General features: G+C 35.8%; 1 protein-coding gene across 6 annotated transcripts in view; it reads right to left on the bottom strand.

Annotated features, from left to right (window-relative positions):
- Positions 1-19914, bottom strand: part of CLCN3 (chloride voltage-gated channel 3) — an 87618-nt gene that overhangs the window by 56363 nt on the left and 11341 nt on the right. The gene's annotated exons all lie outside the window — the stretch shown is intronic.

The following is a 19914-nucleotide window of genomic DNA, read 5'->3' as shown; positions in this document are numbered from 1 at the left end:
AAAAATCTACAGAATGCCAAGAAGTAGTAGTAGATAAGTTTACAAATAAAGTGAAAAATTTTAATGCATCAATATTGAATACTTGATAGAAACACACAGGAGAAAAATCAGTAAGGAAACAACAGATTTCAGTAGAAGATCAACAAATTTTACCTAATAGACATATAGAGAAAACCATTAACCAAAAACCTCATTTTATATACTCTTCTATAGCATACATGGGAAATTTACAAAAATACACTCTTTTCTGGATCACAACGCAAGCCTCAAAAATTTCAACATGATAGTACACAACGTATTTTCTTTTACAACAAAGCAATAATGCTATAAATCAATTAAAAACATAATCAGAAACTCCTCATATATTTGGAAATTATGAACTACAGTTCTAAATAACCTCTGGTCAAAATAGAGGCCGGTGCGGTGGCATAGTGGTTAAGGTTCAGAGTGCTCTGCTTTGGTGTCCTGGGTTTGCAGAATTGGATCTCAGGCATGGATCTACATCACTCATCAGCCATGGTGTGGTGGTGACCCCCATACAAAACAGAGGAAGATTGGCACAGATGTTGGCTCAGGGCTAAAGTTCCTCAAGCAAAAATAGAGGAAGATTGGCAACAGATGTTAGCTGAGGGCCAGTCTTCCTTAGCAAAAAAAAAAAAAAAAAAAAAAAATCATTATAAAAATTAGAAATGATTTTTAATTAGTGATAATGATAATAAAAGCTTACAGCATGGAGATAAAAACAGTATCTGGAGGAAAATTTATAGTTTCAAATGTATTTACCTCAAAAGAGGCTTAAAATTAAGGAGTTAACCATTCATTTCAAGAGGTTAGGAAAAAAAGACAGCGAAATAAAGCCAAAGAAAGTAGAAAGAAATAAGATCAGAAATTAATGAAACAGAAAACAAATACATAATAGAAAAGAACAAACACAAAACTAGTTCACTGGAAAGACTAATGACTGATAAAGCTACAGTGACACTGATTAATACAGGGGAAAAGGGAAGAGGAGAAGGAAGAGGAAAGGGAGGGAGAGGAGAAGACTACAAGGGCACAAATGACGACTGTCAGGACAAAAAAGGAAATATGACTATAGAAGCTACAGGCATTAAAACAACTTTATGCCAACAGAATTTTTAAACAAAAAGGGTAAATTCTGAGAAAAATACAACTTACCAAACTGATCTAGAAAGAAAGAGAAAATCAGAATAGTGCTACAACCACTAAAGAATTTGAAACAATTTAAAACCTTCTTATCTAGAAAGAAAATTCTAAGCCTAGAGTTTCATTGGCAAATTCTACGAAAATCTGAGGAAGAAATAATGCCAGCCTGACATAAAGTCTTCCAGAGACAGAAAAAGAAGGCATCATCTACAATTCACTTTATGAGGGGAGTACAATTTTGATACCAAAACTTAGAGCAGTATGACAAAGAAAAACTATCAGACAATTTAGTTATGAACATAGATGCAAAAATCCTAAACAAAGCATAAGTAAACCAAATGCAGTAACTGACAAAAAAACTAATAGTACATTAATACTTCAATGATCAGACTGACTTTATACAAGGAATGCAAGTTGGTTTAACAGAAAAAAGGAGACATAAATCAGATGATCATCTCAAAAGATGGAGGGAAAATGATAAATTCAACATCTATTCATAATTTTAAATTGTATATTCTTAAATGAACTAGGAACAAATGTGAGCCTGTTACCTTTTAATGTGATAAAAGGTAACACAAAAAGTCCACATAGAACACCATACTTAAACTTTGAAGTGAATATTTACTGGTGAAACTTTAAGATCAGTACAAGACAAAAGATGCTTGCAATCACCATTTCCATTCAACAGTTTACTAGAGGTCCCCGCCAGAGCAGTAAAGCCAGAGGGGATGGGGAAGGGACAACCATAAAGACTAGGAAGGAACAAAATTGTCACTATTTGCCAATGATGTGACTATATTCTTAAAGGACATCATAAATAAATCATTAGAATCAATAAGAGTTAAGCAAGCTTTATAAATTTAAAAAAATCAATATTCAAAAATTGAATTTCAAAATATACCATCCAATAGAATTTTAAATTTAAAAAAATAGCATTAAACAGCAATAGCATTAAAAAAAAATACCTAGGAATGAATGCAACAAAAAATGAAGACAAAAGTCATTAGGAAGGGTCGGCCCCATGGACGAGTGATTAAGTTTGTATGCTCTGCTTCGGTGCCCCAGAATTCACCAGTTGGGATCCTGGGTGTGGACCTACACACCACTCATCAAGCCATGCTGTGGCAGCATCCCAGAGAGAGGAACTAGAATGACCTACAACTAGGATATACAACTATGTACTGGGGCTTTGAGGAGGGAAAAAAAGGAAGATTGGCAACAGATGTTAGCTCAGGGCCAATCTTCCTCATCAAGAAAAAAAAAAACCACCCACGCAATTTGCTTAAAAAAAAGTCAATAGGAAAGACCAAAACTTTATTGCAAGACATTTAAAAAGACCCAACTACATGGACAAGCATACCATGTTCATGAATTGAAAGATTCAAACAGATTTATAGACTCAATTAAATGACAATCAAAAACCCAACAGGTTTTTTTATAACAAAGTATGGTAAAATTTACATGGAAATAGAAAGGCCCAGGAATAATCAAGACCCTCTTAAAGATAAGGTGAGAAGACCTGCTTTACCAGATATTGACTATTTATAAAGTTATAGTGATTAAAACAGAGTGCTTTGGGCATAAAGCTAGAAAAATAAACCAAGAGTACAGAATAGGGAGTCTAGAAATAGACTCTCCGATATATGAGCCCTTATACATTCAGAGGTGGCAGTGCAGAAGAGTGGGTAAAAAATGACTTTCTTAATAATTGACATTGGAACAACTGGCTATAAATATGGAAAAAAATTAAATATACCTAATTCATACACATAAACACACATATCACTCAGATGATTACAGACCTAAATGTGAAAGGCAAATAAAGCTCTTACAAGATAATATAGGAAAATATCTTCATGACCTCAGGGTAGGGAAATTTTTCTTAATCAAGACACAAAAAGCATTAGCCATAAAGCAAAAGATTAAACATAAGACCACATTACAATTAGGAAAACTTATTCATAATTTGTCCACTAGGAGAATGCTACAGAGTGAATGCTGTATCCCACCAAAACTTCCAGGCTGAAAGCTAATCCCCAGTGTGTTGTATTTGGAGGTAGGGCCTTTGGGAGGTAATTAGGCCTACAATGGTGGAGCCTTCACGAATGGGATTAGTGTCCTTATAAAAGAGACTCCAGAGAGGTCCCTCAGGACACAGCAAAACGATGGCAGACTATGAACTCGAAGTAGCCCTTCCTTACTATACATCCAGTCTGCCAGTGCCTAGATCTTGGACTTCCCAGACTCCAGAATCGTGAGAAATAAATGTTTGTTGTTTAAGCAACCAGTCTACAATATCTTTGTTATAGCAGTGTGAATGGACTAGAGAGAGTGAAACACAACTCAGAGAATAGAACATATTTACAAAACATAATCAACAAAAAGCTTGTATATAGAAAATAAAGAACTTTTAGAAATCTCTAAAACAGACATGCCAATAGAAAAATGGGCAAATGATTTGCATAGGTACTTCAAAAAAATTCTCAAATAGCCAATTAGCATGAAAAGATGCTCAACCTCTTTGGCCACCAAGGAAATGCAAACTAAAACCACAATCAGAATCCATTACACAGCCAGAAGCTGGATAAAATTAAAAGTCTGACAAAATCAGGGGCCGGCCCTGTGGCCACGTGGTTGAGTTCCTGCACTCCACTTTGGTGGCCCAGGGTTTCGCCAGTTTGGATCCCAGGACGGACATGGCACTGCTCATCGGGCCATACTTGGGGGCGTCCCATATAGCACAACCAGAGGCACTCACAACTAGAATATACAACTATGTGCTGGGGGGTTTGGGGAGAAGAAAAAAAGAAAAAGAAAAAGAAGATTGGCAACAGTTGTTAGATGCCAATCTTTAAAAAAAAAGAAAAATTCTGACAATATCAAGTGGTTGGTGAATGTGGAACAAAGGAAGCTCTCATACACTGCTCATTTGAGTGCAAATTCGAGTACAGCTATGTAAAATATAACCTACGACCCAACAAGTTCACATCGAAGACAAACAAAATTTGTGCACATATCCACCAGGATACATGCATAATATTCAAGGTAGCACTGTTTGTAACTGCCAAAAACTGTTAAGAACTCAGATCCATCAGTAGTAAAATACACAGGTAAACTGTAGTTTATTTGTAAAAAAGAATAATCTAGTTTAGAACAACATCACAACAAACAACTACTACTTACAACATAGAAGATTCTTGAAAACCATGTTGCATAAAAGCAAGAAACAAATATATATTGTATGATTCCGTTTATTCAATCTTCAAAAGTAGGCAATGCTAAATTGCAATTTTAGGGATGCATAATTAGATGATCAAACCATAAAATAAAGCAAAACTGTGACCAAAGAAAAAGCAGTATCTACCTTTAGGGAAAGAGAAGGAGTTGTGATTAGGAAGGTATACACAGGAGGCTTCCGGAGTTCAGTAATGCTTTATTTTCTTATTACAGGTGCTTGCTTTGTAATAACTCAAACTGTACAATTATGCTTTATGTATTTTTCTGATGTTTGTTATTTTTCACAATTCAAAAGTCTGTGAAGTAGAAATATATCCTAAATAACTCTAATTCTATTAATATCTAATGTGGATTTATTATTCTTTTTTTCTCTCCTACCCTAAACCCCTCTAGTCTGATCTCATTTATAGTCTCAATCAGTTACAGGTAAGGAGTTCATCAGTATCTACAGACTTTCATTTGTTCTAAGCACAGCTTCTTCCAAGGAATTTCTTCTAAATCTTAGTCTTTCAGAACTGTTTATAAACAGGTCCACAGATTCCCTATGATTTTATGCATTTATTTCAGCTTATAATTTTATAGACAGCTCATAACTCCTGAAAGCTTTTTCAGCTGAAATTCTTAATTGGAACCACAGGCAAAACATGATCAAAAGGACTATTTTCTCAATTCTCCCAAGAACAGTTCACAGGTAACATTCCATATGCACAGAGAAGAGTTAACCCATTACATCACATTAGGGTGACAGAAGTTGAGTACACAGACAAAAAAATTATTCACTGACTAATTGTAGTTAACTTTCTGAGGCGTTTTTTAAAAAATAATTTAGTCTTATTTTGCAGAGCAATGACAATAATTACAGGTGACATTTGAGGTATAAATCATCAAGTTCTCTATATTTTAATCAAAACTAAGCCCATTTCTTTCTAGTGACCTTTCGATGACATCCACCCAGTATGTTAGGCTAATTTTATCAAGGCATCACTTTATAATACAAGTCCTTTTTCCTAGTTGATTAGTAACATATTGAATTCATAAACTTACTATGGGTTAGTTTTCCCTGAATGCATTATCTTACTCTTAGACAAACACAAATTTGGGAAGTCCCTTACTCCACGCATATTAAGCAGGTTAAATCGGTTGCTCTGACAGAAGTGACCTAGAGATACAGATGCAAAAAATATTTACAAGGTGGTTGGCAACAGAAAATGAAGGGTGTCAAATGTATTAAGAACACGACACTGCTTAGAATAAGTATCAGATGAACCTTAGAATTATTTATTTCTAAAAATAATTCTGAGTAGACCATTTGAAAGAATCTTGACCTTTTTCCAATAGAAAGTCATTAAATGGTAGTGTTTTATTAACTTAATTTTAAGAATTTCTAAAAAACTCTTTACTCACTATTCATGATGTAACCATTTCATGCTTTTTAAAGGCTTAGGAGCTTTTGTTGCCAAATTCAACTTCAGAGGCAAATACCTCACTCATTAGAACAATGCCACCAATGTTACTAGCCGATGCCAGATAAAACAAGACTAAAATCAACTTCTCATCTACTGAATACAACACACAAACGTAACCTTTGAAATGCTGTAGCAAAGTCAAATTATCCTAACTCAGAACACATTTGGATTTCTGAGCTATTCCACAACTTTACACTACCAGTAATTTCTTTTTGCTTATACATGCACATGCAAAGATGCTATTAAAATACTACTCTTGGATTATTAATGTTTTCTACCTACAGATGATACCAACCAAAGAACTTCTTTATTCTTCATTATTCACAGAAAGCAACCAACTCCAACTGTCTTAGCAGCATTTAGCCATCTTCAGTAACAATTCTATCATCAATTTTCAAAACGATGCATTTATTACATATTACCAGATTAGTAGGCATTAGTAAATGCCTTCCTTCCAGTAATTTTTTTCTAGGAATTTAGAATACATTTATGTAATCAAATACTATGCAACCATTAAAAATTAAGATAAGCTTTTGCACTATAAGGCAATGCTTTTAATATTAATTGAAAAACCTCCCACCTTGTAAATGGCACTCCCAGCTTCATATGCTAGAAATTTAGAACACTTAACTCTCCCTTTCACCCCCAACCCACATCCAAACAATCAGCATGTCTGGTTGATTTCACCTCTAAATCTCTTTTGAATCAGTCTGTTCTCCATCTGTCTCTATGCCAGTCACAGACACCAACATCTCTCTTCTGAACTATTACATTTACCTCCCTACTCTCACTACCTACCAATCCATTTGCTCACACAACAGATAAATAATCTTTTACAATTACAAAGATCATATTACTCTCTTGCTTTAAAACCCTTCAATGGTTTCCCAGCACCCTTAGAAAAAAGTGCCAAATCTTGGGGCCGGCCCCGTGGCAGAGTGGTTAAGTTCACACGCTCTGCTGCAGCGGCCCAGGTTTCACTGGTTCGGATCCTGGGCGCAGACACGGCACCGCTCATCAGGCCACGCTGAGGCGGCATCCCACATGCCACAACTAGAAGGATATACAACAATGTACTGGGGGGATTTGGGGAGAAAAAGCAGAAAGAAAAAACAAAACAGATTGGCAACAGTTGTTAGCTCAGGTGCCAATCTTTAAAAAAAAAAAAAAAAAAGTGCCAAATGTTAAAATGTGTGATTTTGGCCTTGCTTAACTACCTCTTCAGACTCAGGCCCTCCACTTTCCAGCTCTCAATTCTCTACTCTCCAGTCATCCTTCTAAAGCTCCAAGCCTCTTCCTCCCTGAGGGTTTTCTCACAAGTGGGTCTCTCCACCTGTACCTGCACCCTGCACTCATCTCTCAGCATCCCCATTCCACCCCTTCCTTCACCTATGGGACTTCTCATTTTCCAGTTCTCACGTTAAATGACACATCTTAGATTCCCCCATTTATATGTTCTCAACACCCATCCTTCTTTCTTACAACATTTACCATATCACGATTGTAATTTTTTTATGGAATTATTATTTAATGGTACTCTCTCTCTCTCAAGTATAAAATCCATAAGAGAAAGACTCACTCCATTCTTGTTTACTTCTCTATCCTGAGCACTTAACATGGTATCTGGCCCATAAAGGAGCCTAATAATTATTCGCTGAATGGAATATGCATAGAATAAGTCTAAAGAAAGTATACCAAAATAATCAATTATCTATGGGTAGTAGGATTATGAGCAATTTTCATTTACTACATCACTTGATGGGGATACACTCTGAGAAATGTATCATTAGGCTATTTCGTCAGTGTGTGAACACCATAGAGTGTACTTACACAAACCTGGATGGGATAGCCTAGTACACACCTAGGCTATATGGTGCTAATCTACGGGACCACTGTCATATATGCAGTCTGTTGTTGACTGAAACGTCGTTATTTGGTGCATGACTATTTTTATCATTCATCTTTTCTACAATAATCACATTTTGCTTTTATTATTTAAAAGTTAACTCAAACTCATTTTTAAAAATAAACTTTATTTTGGACTAATTTTAGATTTACAAAAAAGTTGCAAAGATAGTACAAAGAGGTCCCAAATACCTCTCCCTCAGTTTCCCCAACTGTTAACCTCTTACATTTCCATGGTACATTTGTCTAAACTAAGAAACTGATGTTAGTACACTACTATTAAGTTGACTCCAGACCTTATCTGGATTTCACCACTTTTTCTATTAATATCCTCTTTCTAGTCCAGGTTCCAATTCAGGATACCACAGTGCATTTAGTTCACATGTCTCCCTAAACTCTGGTCTACGATAGTTTCTCAGTCTTTCCTTGTTTTTCATGACCTTGACTGGTTAAGCATCCTGTAAAATGTCCTCCTAGTCTAAATTTGTCTATTGTTTTCCTTGTGATTAGGCTGGGATTATGGGTCTTTGGAAAGAATAGCACAAAGGTGAAGTGCCCTTCTTGTCACATATTAGGGGTATATGATAGCCACAAGACATCGCTGGCAATACTAACCTACATTATTTGGTTATGACAGTGTTTGCCAGGTTTCTCTACTGCATAGTTACTATTTTTCCCTTTTCCCCCTACTCTGTTCTTTGGAACTGGGTCACTAAGTCTAGCCTATCCTCAAGGGAGAAGGATGTAGGAATTAAGCTCTTCTCCAGGAGGTTGGAATATCTACATAAGTTATTTGGAATTCTTCTACAAGAGAAACTAGTGTCTTTTCCTCCATTTATTTATTTGTTCAATCACTTATATCAATCCATATCATTTATCTCATACATATGTGCTCATTTACACTTATTTTATACTTTGGTTATAATCAAATTCTCCATTATTTATTTTGTTGCTCAAATTCTCCCAGTTTTGCCCATTAGGAGCTCTTTCAGGTTAGTCTCTGTGTTCCTCTGACATGCCCTCATCATTTCATTTTATGAGCACTTCCTTACTTCTGGTACTACACGAACTCTGGGCTTATCTTTTATTTTCCCTGCCCTAGTTCTAGAATTAGCATTTCTCCAAGGCAATCCAAGTCATTTCTATGTCCTGAGGTCAACCATATAAGATTTTTATGAACCCAGAATAATCTATCTGAATGTCATGACGTAATCTGTTCGATGGCTGCACAAAGTATAAGTAAATTTAAACTTTGAGCACTTGAGCCAAAACTACCGCAAAGGACTCTCATGTATAACAGCAACACTTCCACTATTTCTTTTACCGTATTCTTTTATTTTGTTTTCAAAACTAATCTGAGTTGGGTAGGTAGAATAGATATTTTGCATTCATTTTTCAGATAAGAAAACTGAGAAACAGAAGTGATGACACTGAGTAATGTCAGGCAGCGAGACATTAATATAACCAATCTCTTCGATCCTGTCCCTTTTTCCTCCTAGATAACACTATCATTCTGGTGGGCTCCTGTGCAAGACAGTTGTAATAATATGAGTGAGTGACACAGTTCCTGCTATTGCACTGAACATCTGACCAGCTTCATAGGGGTCCATTTAAACCAAAACTTTTCTCTATATACCCATATTAGTTCACTGAATAAAAACAAAAAAAGACTCCTAACAATCATAAAATATGACAAGCTAATATGTTAAATAGATGTATATTTTACAAAATAGCACATTTTTCATAAGCTTCTTCTGTGTGTATACCAGTACATTAGATATTGTAAGGAGGGAGGATGAAATAAACAGCGTATGTGGCTGTCCATGATATACTAATCCATTCCCCCCCAAGTTCAGAAATAAGGAAAATAAGATTGCTCATCAGGAGTTAAAATGTGTAATCAGCAAATAATGGATCAGCTCTAAACAGAGCTATGTAGACAGAAAAATAAATGACTTACTAACCACCAGGAATTACTAAAATAATTATACTGAAAGAAAGTATAGCTTAATCTAGGAGGAGGGCAGGCTATAAACAAATAAGACAAACAAGGAAAGTCAAGAAATCAAACAATGGAGGCAATAAAGTTTACTACATAGGAGGGGCCCCCAGTCCAAACCTGAGAAGTCAGGTAAGGCTTTATGAGGGAGTGAGGTCTAACCTGAGAAGCAAAGTACATGTAATAATTGGTAGTACAGGCAAAGGAAACATGTACAAAGACCTGGAGATATGACAGACAGGCACAAGCTCAAACCTAACATTTACCAGGCCCAGGGCAGGAGTACAAAAGAAGGCCCATCTGCCATATGACTAAATATTTAAAAGTTATAAAGCAAGTTAACAAACTATTAATAAAAAACGTTTTGGTCTCCTACCTTGAAAAATATACCTTATAATGACTTGGAGGTTTCAGCTCAGTTTTATAAATCTGCAGCCAAATTGGCGACAATTTGGAAAACAGTGCAAAACATAAAGAAAAATAAAAAGCACCCAAATTCCATCACCAAGAGAAAAATAATTATTTTGGTGTATTTCTCTCCAAATTTGCGTGTATGTGTGAGTGTATGTAATATTTTAAGAGACTAGGATCATATTACACACACAGATGTTATCCTTTTAATATAAGCCCTTCCACTTTTACAGCTTATGATACCATACAGCAAGTCACTTATTCAGTTACCCAATGCACATTTTGCAGCTAGCTTATCTTAAAACAGAGTTCTCAAAGCGTGGTCAAGTGTGTTCTATAGACTCCTGGAGATTCCCAAGATCTTTTTCAGGGGATCTGTAAGGTTAAAACATTTTCATAAAAATACATATATGAATTACTTAAATGATACATTTGTATCAGTTTCCTATTGCTATTGTAACAAATTATCACAAACAGTGGTTTAAAACAATACAAATTTATTCTCTTACAGTTCTGGAAGTCAGAAGTCTAAAATCAAGGTGTCTGCAGCGCTGTGTTCCTTCTGGAGGCTTCAGGGGAGAATTCGTTTCCTCACCTTTTTTAGCTTCTAGAGCTTCTGCATTCCTTGGCTCCTAGCCCCTTCCTCTTATCACTCCAACCTCCTGCTTCACACTCTAATCCTCCTGTCTCCTCCTTTTAAGGACCCAGATAATTCAGGATAATCTCTCCACCTCAACCTTCTTCAGTTATTCAAAACCACAAAGTCTCTTTATCATGTAAAGTAACATATTTTCAGGTTCCAGGAATTACAGTGTGGCAGGCCATTATTCAGCCTACACAACATTCTTTGTGTTTTCCATGCTACTTATGTTCCAAAAGCAATAGCAGGTAAAATGGTCGGCATCTAGCACAAATCAAAGCAATGGCACCAAAATGTACTGGTAGTCACTGCATTCTTTACCAACATACAGTCCCAGAAAACAAAAGCCTGTTTCACTTCCAAATGTCCTTCATAAAACAGTAAGAATTATTCATTTTATTAAATTGCAACTCTTGGGTATACGTTCTTTTAATATTCTGTGTGTCAAAATGGGAAGGATACATAAAGCACCTTTGCTAATACTGTTGTACAACAGTTCCATCTTAAGGAAAAGCACTAGCGTGAATGTCTGAGCTGTGAGCTGAACTTTTGTCATGGAACACCACTTTTATTCAAAAGAACAACTGATACACAAACTAGAGTTATTTAGACCTTGGTATCTGGCAGACATTTTCCCAAAATGAATCAAATGAACCTATCTTTCCAAGTAAAACAATGGATGGCATTTGTTGCCAATAATAAAATTTGAGCTTTCAAGCAAAACTTAAAATTTTAGAAAACTTGTATTCACCACTGTGAGCCTGACAGCTTCCCAACAGTTAAAGGCTTCTGATAGGATTGTGGGATTGGTGGCAATCTTCAGAACAAAAGGTCTGAGAACTACTGCCTTAAAAGATATACTTAAATATTACTCAAAGCCAGGCATTTTGTGGATACTTGGGAGAATGCTTTGTTTTAGTTTCTTTTTAATGTCTATGGTAGCTACTCCTTCTAAAATTTATCATAGCTGAAATTATCATGACCTTGTCATATGGAATATAAATGATTAACAGAAAGTCCAAAACTTATCTATGTCTTTCAGTAGACACAAAATTATTTTCAAAAAAGATTGCTGACCCTGCCCATGCATACAGCCTCCGCTTTTCATTAAAAGGCCTCCTGGTGGCTTCGACCTTATGTTTTGTTAGGTTCTTCGATTTCTTAAGGAAAACCAGCTGAATGTAAATAAGTACCTCTGCTATAATTCTAAAATATAATTCTAAAATCACTGCAATCTAACATATATCAAACCCTCAGCCAAAAAATATACATTGATGACCTCTGAAACTCTCCATACAGTCCTTCTACTCCAAGATACTCTAAAATACATCTATGGATCCTGCCAGAACATCATAAATAATCAATGCCTTTACCATATACAATATTGATGCCATTGTGGAATTAGGTCTTATGATTCAATCAGGCAATATCGATGGATGTTATAACAAAAGCCCTGTGAAAATTACTGCTGTTTACTCCCGGAATAGTCTTAAAAATCAGTTTTTTACATTAGATAGTAACCACTTTACATTATTACTCAGAAACTTATTATCTTAATATTAGTAATAGAGTGTTCACTGAGAAACTGGTTGAGTTTTTCTCTTATAAACACTGAGAATCACTTAAACAGCTTCCCTCATTTTATTTGCTGCTACAAAGCTAAGAGCCAAATTTGTAGTCCCCCTTAGAAAGTATATTGCTAATATTTTTAATGCTCTTATTCATCTCTACATTTAAGGTCATTTTAACCTGTTTTTCCTTTGCTTCATCTTTCTCAAACACCTATGTTAACTACTGAATTTTGTGTGTCTTTATAAACCTCTATACATCCTTTCTTTCAAATGAAGTAGAACATTAGTATATATCTCACTGCAATTTGCAAATTACAGTGAGATATATACATTTGCATTTTTTAGCTAACAAGATCTAATACATTTGCATTTTCTACCTAACAAGATCTAAAATCCTGGTTAATGTGAATCCACTTCTAAGAGACAGCTTAGTTTCATGATGCTGGTGCCATGCTTCCACGTCTGCAGGAGTGAGGGCTGGACCCTGGACTTTGATGTTTGGCCTAATCCTCAAAGGCATCCTGGTAGATGACCAGCCAGTTGCTGGCATGGTCACTCTGCACCCACATTGCCAGGCCTTTCCTTCTAAAATTTCTAGTGTAGGCAGTATTTATGAACATCCCACCCAGAAGGGATATAAAACAAGTAAAATCACATACATTTTGAATAAAGCTAAATCTAACAATAGGCTTTCAAATGAAAATTCTGGGATCTCTTGTAATAGCTCAGAAGGTAAGTTAACTTTTAGCAGAGATGGAAGGGTCACAAGACCTTGAACAGAACAATCCACCTCTGAGCCTTGTATGCTATGCAGCCTTACAGGGTTTCTGAGTTCCCAGGCTTAGGATGTGATATGTGTGTGAAATAGAATACAATAATCTCTGTAATATCTCTGTACTCCATTCTCAGTTATCACATGCCCCAAGATTTTGGAAAAAAATCATTAACACCTTACATTTGAATTTTAGTATTTCCAAAGTTTTTTTAAAGGTTATCTATACACTGGATATTGAAGGGATTAGGAGTGAGCCCTCTCAACTCTAGTGTTCCCCATATATTTTCTCTCTCAGTTTGTGATACTATCATTTATTCACAATCTAGAAACCTGGGAATAATTCTTGATACTAGCAAGTAAACCATCTTATTCACATTTCAGACATGATAAACAGGAATGTAAGAATCTAAGTTTTAAACTCATTAGCATGATTAACACAAATTAACTGTTGAAAGTGAATTTGCTAAACAGGTGGCTGACTCTAGTTTTCACCCCATCAGCCAATCTCAGTAAGTTTTCTCACTTCAAGTGAAGACAGTACTATCTAAGAATAATACTAAAGTTGTACTGATGAACACTCATGCGTTTCATTTTCAATGAAGCAAGAACCATATGGTTCTCTTTAATGAATACAACTCTGACAGCAAAATCTTGGCCCTCTCTTCCTGCTACTTGTATTGAAAAATTCTGCATTTTCCAAAGAATATGAATTATAGACTAAAGTGACTCATTCAAATTAGGTATACTTAATATAAATACATAAAGTCTAATTTTGAGCTTTTCTCTAGTTTCAATTTTTAATTGATACTACTAATTACTCATCATTATTAGGGATAACCTCTATTTTTTAAACACAGTGTGTTCTGGATTATTTAGTCTTCATTCTGAACAGATAAGGCTGATTCCATTTTTGAGATCAGTGGGTCTCTCTCTTTAAGTTATTTTTGAAACAAGAGCTATGCAACAAATAACTCAATCATCTACTGGAGTCAGTGGGATCCAAAGTGGTCTCTCTCTATAACCTAAATCCTAACCCAGATGTCATATTTGAGCTTTAGAGCTATGCCCTTTTTAAAATACTACTGGAAATACTCCTGACATTTTGCTTGAATGCTAAATCAAAAGAAAATTGCTTATGTTTTTTTAAGGGAGACAGAGTTGAATATATCTAAAGGGGAAGGAACATAGAAGAAAATAGAAACAGCTACCATACATTGAGTCCTTACCACGAGCCACTTACTGTGCAAAGGATTCTATATACATTATTTATGTGTTAAGGTCTCCACACACACTTAATTCTCAAAGGAATCATTTAACAGTACTCCTACTCTTTAAAGAGGAAATGGCTAAGGCATAGAGAGGCCAGGTGACTTGCAGAGGTTACAGGGTTAGTAATTGGCAGAGCCAGGATGTAAATTCAGGTCTATAACTTGAAAACCACTGAACATAACAGACTTCCATTCAACACACGTGCCAAAAACACATCAGTACTTTCCAGTGATTAATTCTTATTTGGGGGTATACTAAAAAGATACAGAGTTATGAAAGAATATTTAATACCCAACTACTTGTCCTACTGTCCACTTTCATGCTCCCCAGATGATGGGCAGACACAGAAATGAGCTCTTCCCTCTGACATCTGCCCTAGCCCATGAGGGAAGATCTAATCTGAAGCCCCCAATTCTTATAGGACATTCCCCTTCTTGCTGTTGTTAACAGGACCACACGAGCAACACTGAAAGAAATGACATCTCTATCTTACAAAAGGACATTCCCTGTCTCTCAACATAATACCCTTTCCTACTGCTGGGCGTTCATGCATTATCTTCCCTTCTAAACACTCTTCACAACTTTAAAGGGGTATCAAAATAATATCCTTTGTTTCGAGATGTAACATTTAACATCTGTACCACTCAATTTAATACTTACACAGTTATTGTCAACTGCTGTTCCACATCTTGTACCTTCAACTAGACTAACTTTGAGGATAGAATCTGTATGGAGAACATCAATGGTTGCTTACCCTAGTCATTCCAGCTTCTTCCTTGCTAATGGAACCTTACTTTTGTTTGGTTGGTAATGTGCCTAATATCAGCGAATGAACCATGATTGTTCTAAACAGTCAGTAATCGTATTCCTCTTTGTCAGTGAACAGTCTAGGTCTGGGCATGTAACCCAGCCAGTGATATAAGAGGATATCTACTGATATCTACTGATAATTTTCTAGGAAAATTATCCTCCCCAATAAGAAAAAGAGCAACAAAAGAAGATCCTTTTTTATACCCTTACCCCTTCCTTCCTACTCGGCACTCTCTCCCACTGAAGACCATGAATGAAAACATCAATACCTGATGGCAGTGTGGAAAGATGGAAAGAGCTGGGTCTTCTTATGTCTTTCTACTTCCCTGAGTTAATTCTCTGCCTCACATAAAGGGCCAAGGAGCTACTTAAATACATAAAAATGGGCATGCTGTTAAATTTCACCTAGTTTTTCAAATTATGAATACATGTGTTCATCTGGCTTATAACTTTGTAATTAAAATTAGGAAAAAAACATTTAATGATAAAGAGAGCAAATGACTAATAATAGCAAAATAGTGTTTTGGGTTTTTTAATAAATATTTTATTTATCTTTTCAAAAAATCAAAGAACATCCAAAACAGCCAGAGAGCACACACAGCAATGAGAAGCTGAAGTGTCAAGATTTTGAAAAGAAGTGAAACAGAAGTAAACTGAACAGTCTCAACCACTTTTTGCCCTTGAGCCATTTCCTGATTCATAAGTACAGTGACCGAGAGGCCCAGCAGAAAGTGAAAGTTGAGAGCTTCTGGCAGTCTCATAGGATCAAGGAAACAAAATGTGAAGTTCAGAATCACCAAAGCAATGTGGACTTCAATGGGCCAATATCCCAGAGAAAAGAGACAGAACAGTCATTCTATGATGCTTTCCCCCTATATTTATGATTCCTAAACTTCATGAGCAAGAGGTTGAGAAACTAAGCAAAAAGCAGCGGTGAAGAGACTAAAATGATAAGCAGAACTGTCAGCAGTCTCAAAATGCCAGGGAGACAAAAGTTGAATTTCAGTGCCCCTCAAAGAGGATGAGTCTTGGTAAACACACTAGGCTTTCTAGTAAAATCTTCAAGGGCTATGCCCTAATAATAAAGTGAGCCAAAGACAGACTAACTCTCAGAAAATCTGAAATCATGCTGCAAATTCTCTCCATCTCTGATAGGATCAATGTAATTTGCTCCTAGACTACGTATCTGCCAAGAAAAAAAATTAAATACACTATGGTGAAGATATTATCATCCAGAATATCTATAATTTTTTGTATACAATATCTGCATTCAATCAAAAATTATAAAGCCTACCTGGAGTCAGGGACAAAAGACTGAAAACCAAGAGAAAAATCAGACAATAGACACAGACCCATAGGTGATCCAGATATTAGAATATTCAGACAAAGACCTTAAACAAGTGATTACTATGTTCAAAAAAAGCAGATAGTTCCTCCCTGAGTATGCAAATCTATAAAAAAATTAATCAAATGGAAATACTATGGCTGAAAAATAACTGAAATTCAGTTATTGATAGTAAAAATGAAACCACTACATGCCTGTTACGACAGCTAAAATCCAAAATACTGACAACACCAAATATGCACATATGTTGAGCAACAGGAACTCTCCTTCACTGCTGGTGAGAATGTGAAACAGTACAGCCACTTTGGAAGACAATTTGGCAGTTTCTTACAAAATTAAACACACTCTAACCATATGATCCTGCTATTGCATTTCCTGGTATTTACCCAAATGAGGTGAAATATCAAAATGAAAAGAAAAGAAGATAGAAAATACAGAAAGGAGCATAAGAGACACAAGGGTCTTGGTGAAAAGATCTGACACATGTAATTGGAGTTCTAAAATGGCTGAATCAACATTTGAGAATATACTGGTCAAAATTATCCAAATATGAAAAAAAATAATCAAGTCACAATTCATGAAGCTCTAATAACCTAGCCAGGATAAACACAAAGAAAACCACACTTGGGCACACTTGATTAAGCTTCTGAAAACCAAAGACAAAGAAAAAAGCCTTAAAAACAGCAAAGGGCTTGTGGGGTGGTGGTGGCAGTACATAAGATTGGTAGCTGACTTTTCCATAGAAATAATAGAAGGCAAATGACACCAGATTTACATCTTTAAAGTGTTCAAGAAGATAACTGTAAATGTGGAATATAGCTGCAAAATATTCTTCAAAAATAAAAGTGAAACAAAAACTTTGAGAAAAACTGAATGAACTTATTGCTAGCAGATGTTAATTAAAAGAAATATTAATGTGGGGCCGGCCTGTGGCCGAGTGGTTAAAGCTCCACGTGCTCTTCTTTGGTGGCCTGGGTTCACAGGTTCAGGTCCCGGGTGCAGACCTGCTCCACTCATCAGCCATGCTGTGGAGGCATTCCACATACAAAGTGGAGGAAGACTGGCACAGATGTTAGCTCAGGGAGAATGTTCCTCAAGCAAAAAAGCAGGGGGACAGCCCGGCAGCACAGCAGTTAAGTTCACAAGTTTCACTTCAGGAGCCTAGGGTTGGCCAGTTTGGATCCCAGGTGCAGACCTACACACCGCTTGTCAAGCCATGCTGTGGAAGGGGCCCCACATATAAAATAGAGAAAGACGGGCATGGATTTTAGCTCAGGGCCAGTCTTCCTCAGCAAAAAGAGGAGGATTGGTGGCAGATGTTAGCTCAGGGCTAATCTTCCTCATAAAAAAAATAGAAATACTAATGAGAGTTCTTTGGGCAGAAAGATAACCATCCCAGACAGAAACATGAAAAACACAGTATAAAATAAAGAACAATGGAAAAAGTAAAGATATAGCTAAATCTAAATAGACATTGACATAGAACAACAATAATACTGTCTTGTGCAGTTTAAAATATATGAAGAATTAAAATAGAGGACAACTTTGGCACAAAAAGCAGAAGGGGGATAAAAAAAAAAAGGTAAAGTATCCTAAGGTCCTTACATTTTCCACGAAGTGGTAAAAGTACTAATTTACAGTAGAACTAATGAGTCAAGAGTGCATGTTATAATTGCTAGAGTAACCCACCAAACAAAATATAAGAGAATGCATAACTAATAAGGTATTTAGGGGAACAGAAAAAAAGGGAGAAAAAAGAACAGCTGTGACACACAGAAAACAAACAGTAGATCTGAAGCCAAATATATCAGTGTTTACGTTAAATGTAAATGGACTACAAGTCTCTCACAAGACCAATGTGAAAAACAAAACTCACATACATGCTAAGTTTTGGCATAAGGATAGAGAAATATTTCAGTGTAACAGAGTACAAAATCCAGAAACAGACCTACAGAAATACACTCAGTTGATAAGATGACAAAGATGTCACTGCAGTACACTGGAGAATGTAAGGTTTTTTCAATAAATGGTGCTGGTTCAACTAGTTATCCATAAGGGGAAAAGAAAATGAATCTGAACCCCTAACTCACATCACATATAAAAATTTATTGCAGGTAGATTATAAATCTAAATGTGAAAGACACAAAAAAAGAAAACTTCTGGGAGAAAACAGGAGAATATCTTCATGTCTTTGAGGTAGGGGAAGATATTTTAGAGCACAAAAAGCACAAACAATAAATGAAAAGATTAACTGGACTTCATTAGAATTAATTACATCTTCATCAAAAGATTCCATTGAGAGAGTGAAAAGGCATACTACAGAGCAAGAAAAGACATCTGCAATACATATATCTGACAAAGGACTCATAATCAGAATGCATAAAGATTCATTAAATACGCAAAAAGGTTGAAGAGGTACTTCAAAAGAGGCAATCTAAAGGACAATAAACATACAAAAAGGCACTTAAACTCATAAGCCATCAGGCGACTGTCAATTAAAACTAAAATGTGACACTGCTGTACGCATATTAGAAGAGCCAAAATTTTCAAAACTGGTCATATCAAGTACCGGTGAAGATGTGGAGCACCTAGAACTCACACACTGCTGGTAAAATGCATATGCTACAACCACTTTGGAACTATCTTTGCCAGTATCTGGTAGCACTGAGATCCACATACCCTGACATCTAAGAATTCTAGTCCAATACATAAATCCCACAGAAATGTGTACATAATGTACGCAAAAATACATGTACATGAGAATTCACATCAGCATTATTATTAATAGCCAAAATGTGAAAGAAAAACAAAACTAAATATCCACCAACCATCTATGATGGATAGAATAGATAAATTGAAGCATATTTACACAATGAGATAACTACATGGCCATAAAAACAAATTAACTACTGCTATATTCAACGACACAGATAAATCTCAAAACAATTAAATCAGACACAAAAGAGTATATACAGCATAATTCCTTTAATATTAAGTTTAAATACCTGTGAAACTAATCTATGATGAAAGAAATCAAAATAATAGTTAACTTTGAAACTGAAGGGGGGAAAAGGGAGGATTCTGGGGAAACTGGTAACGATTTATTTCTTGACTGAGTGGTAATTACATAAGTGTGTTCACTTTGTAGAAATTCATCAACATCCACACTTACGATTTGATGACTGTTCTGATGGTTAATTTCATGTGTCAATTTGACTGGACTAAGGGATGCCTAGATAGCTGGGAAACATTATTTCTGTGTCTGTGAGGGTCTTTCCAGAAGAGATTAGCATTTGAATTGGTAGACCAAAAAAAGACGCCC

Source organism: Equus asinus, chromosome 3 (assembly GCF_041296235.1).
Source record: "Equus asinus isolate D_3611 breed Donkey chromosome 3, EquAss-T2T_v2, whole genome shotgun sequence".
NCBI lineage: Eukaryota > Metazoa > Chordata > Mammalia > Perissodactyla > Equidae > Equus > Equus asinus.
Note: the sequence above shows the minus strand (reverse complement) of the source record. Positions and strands in the feature narration are given on the sequence as shown.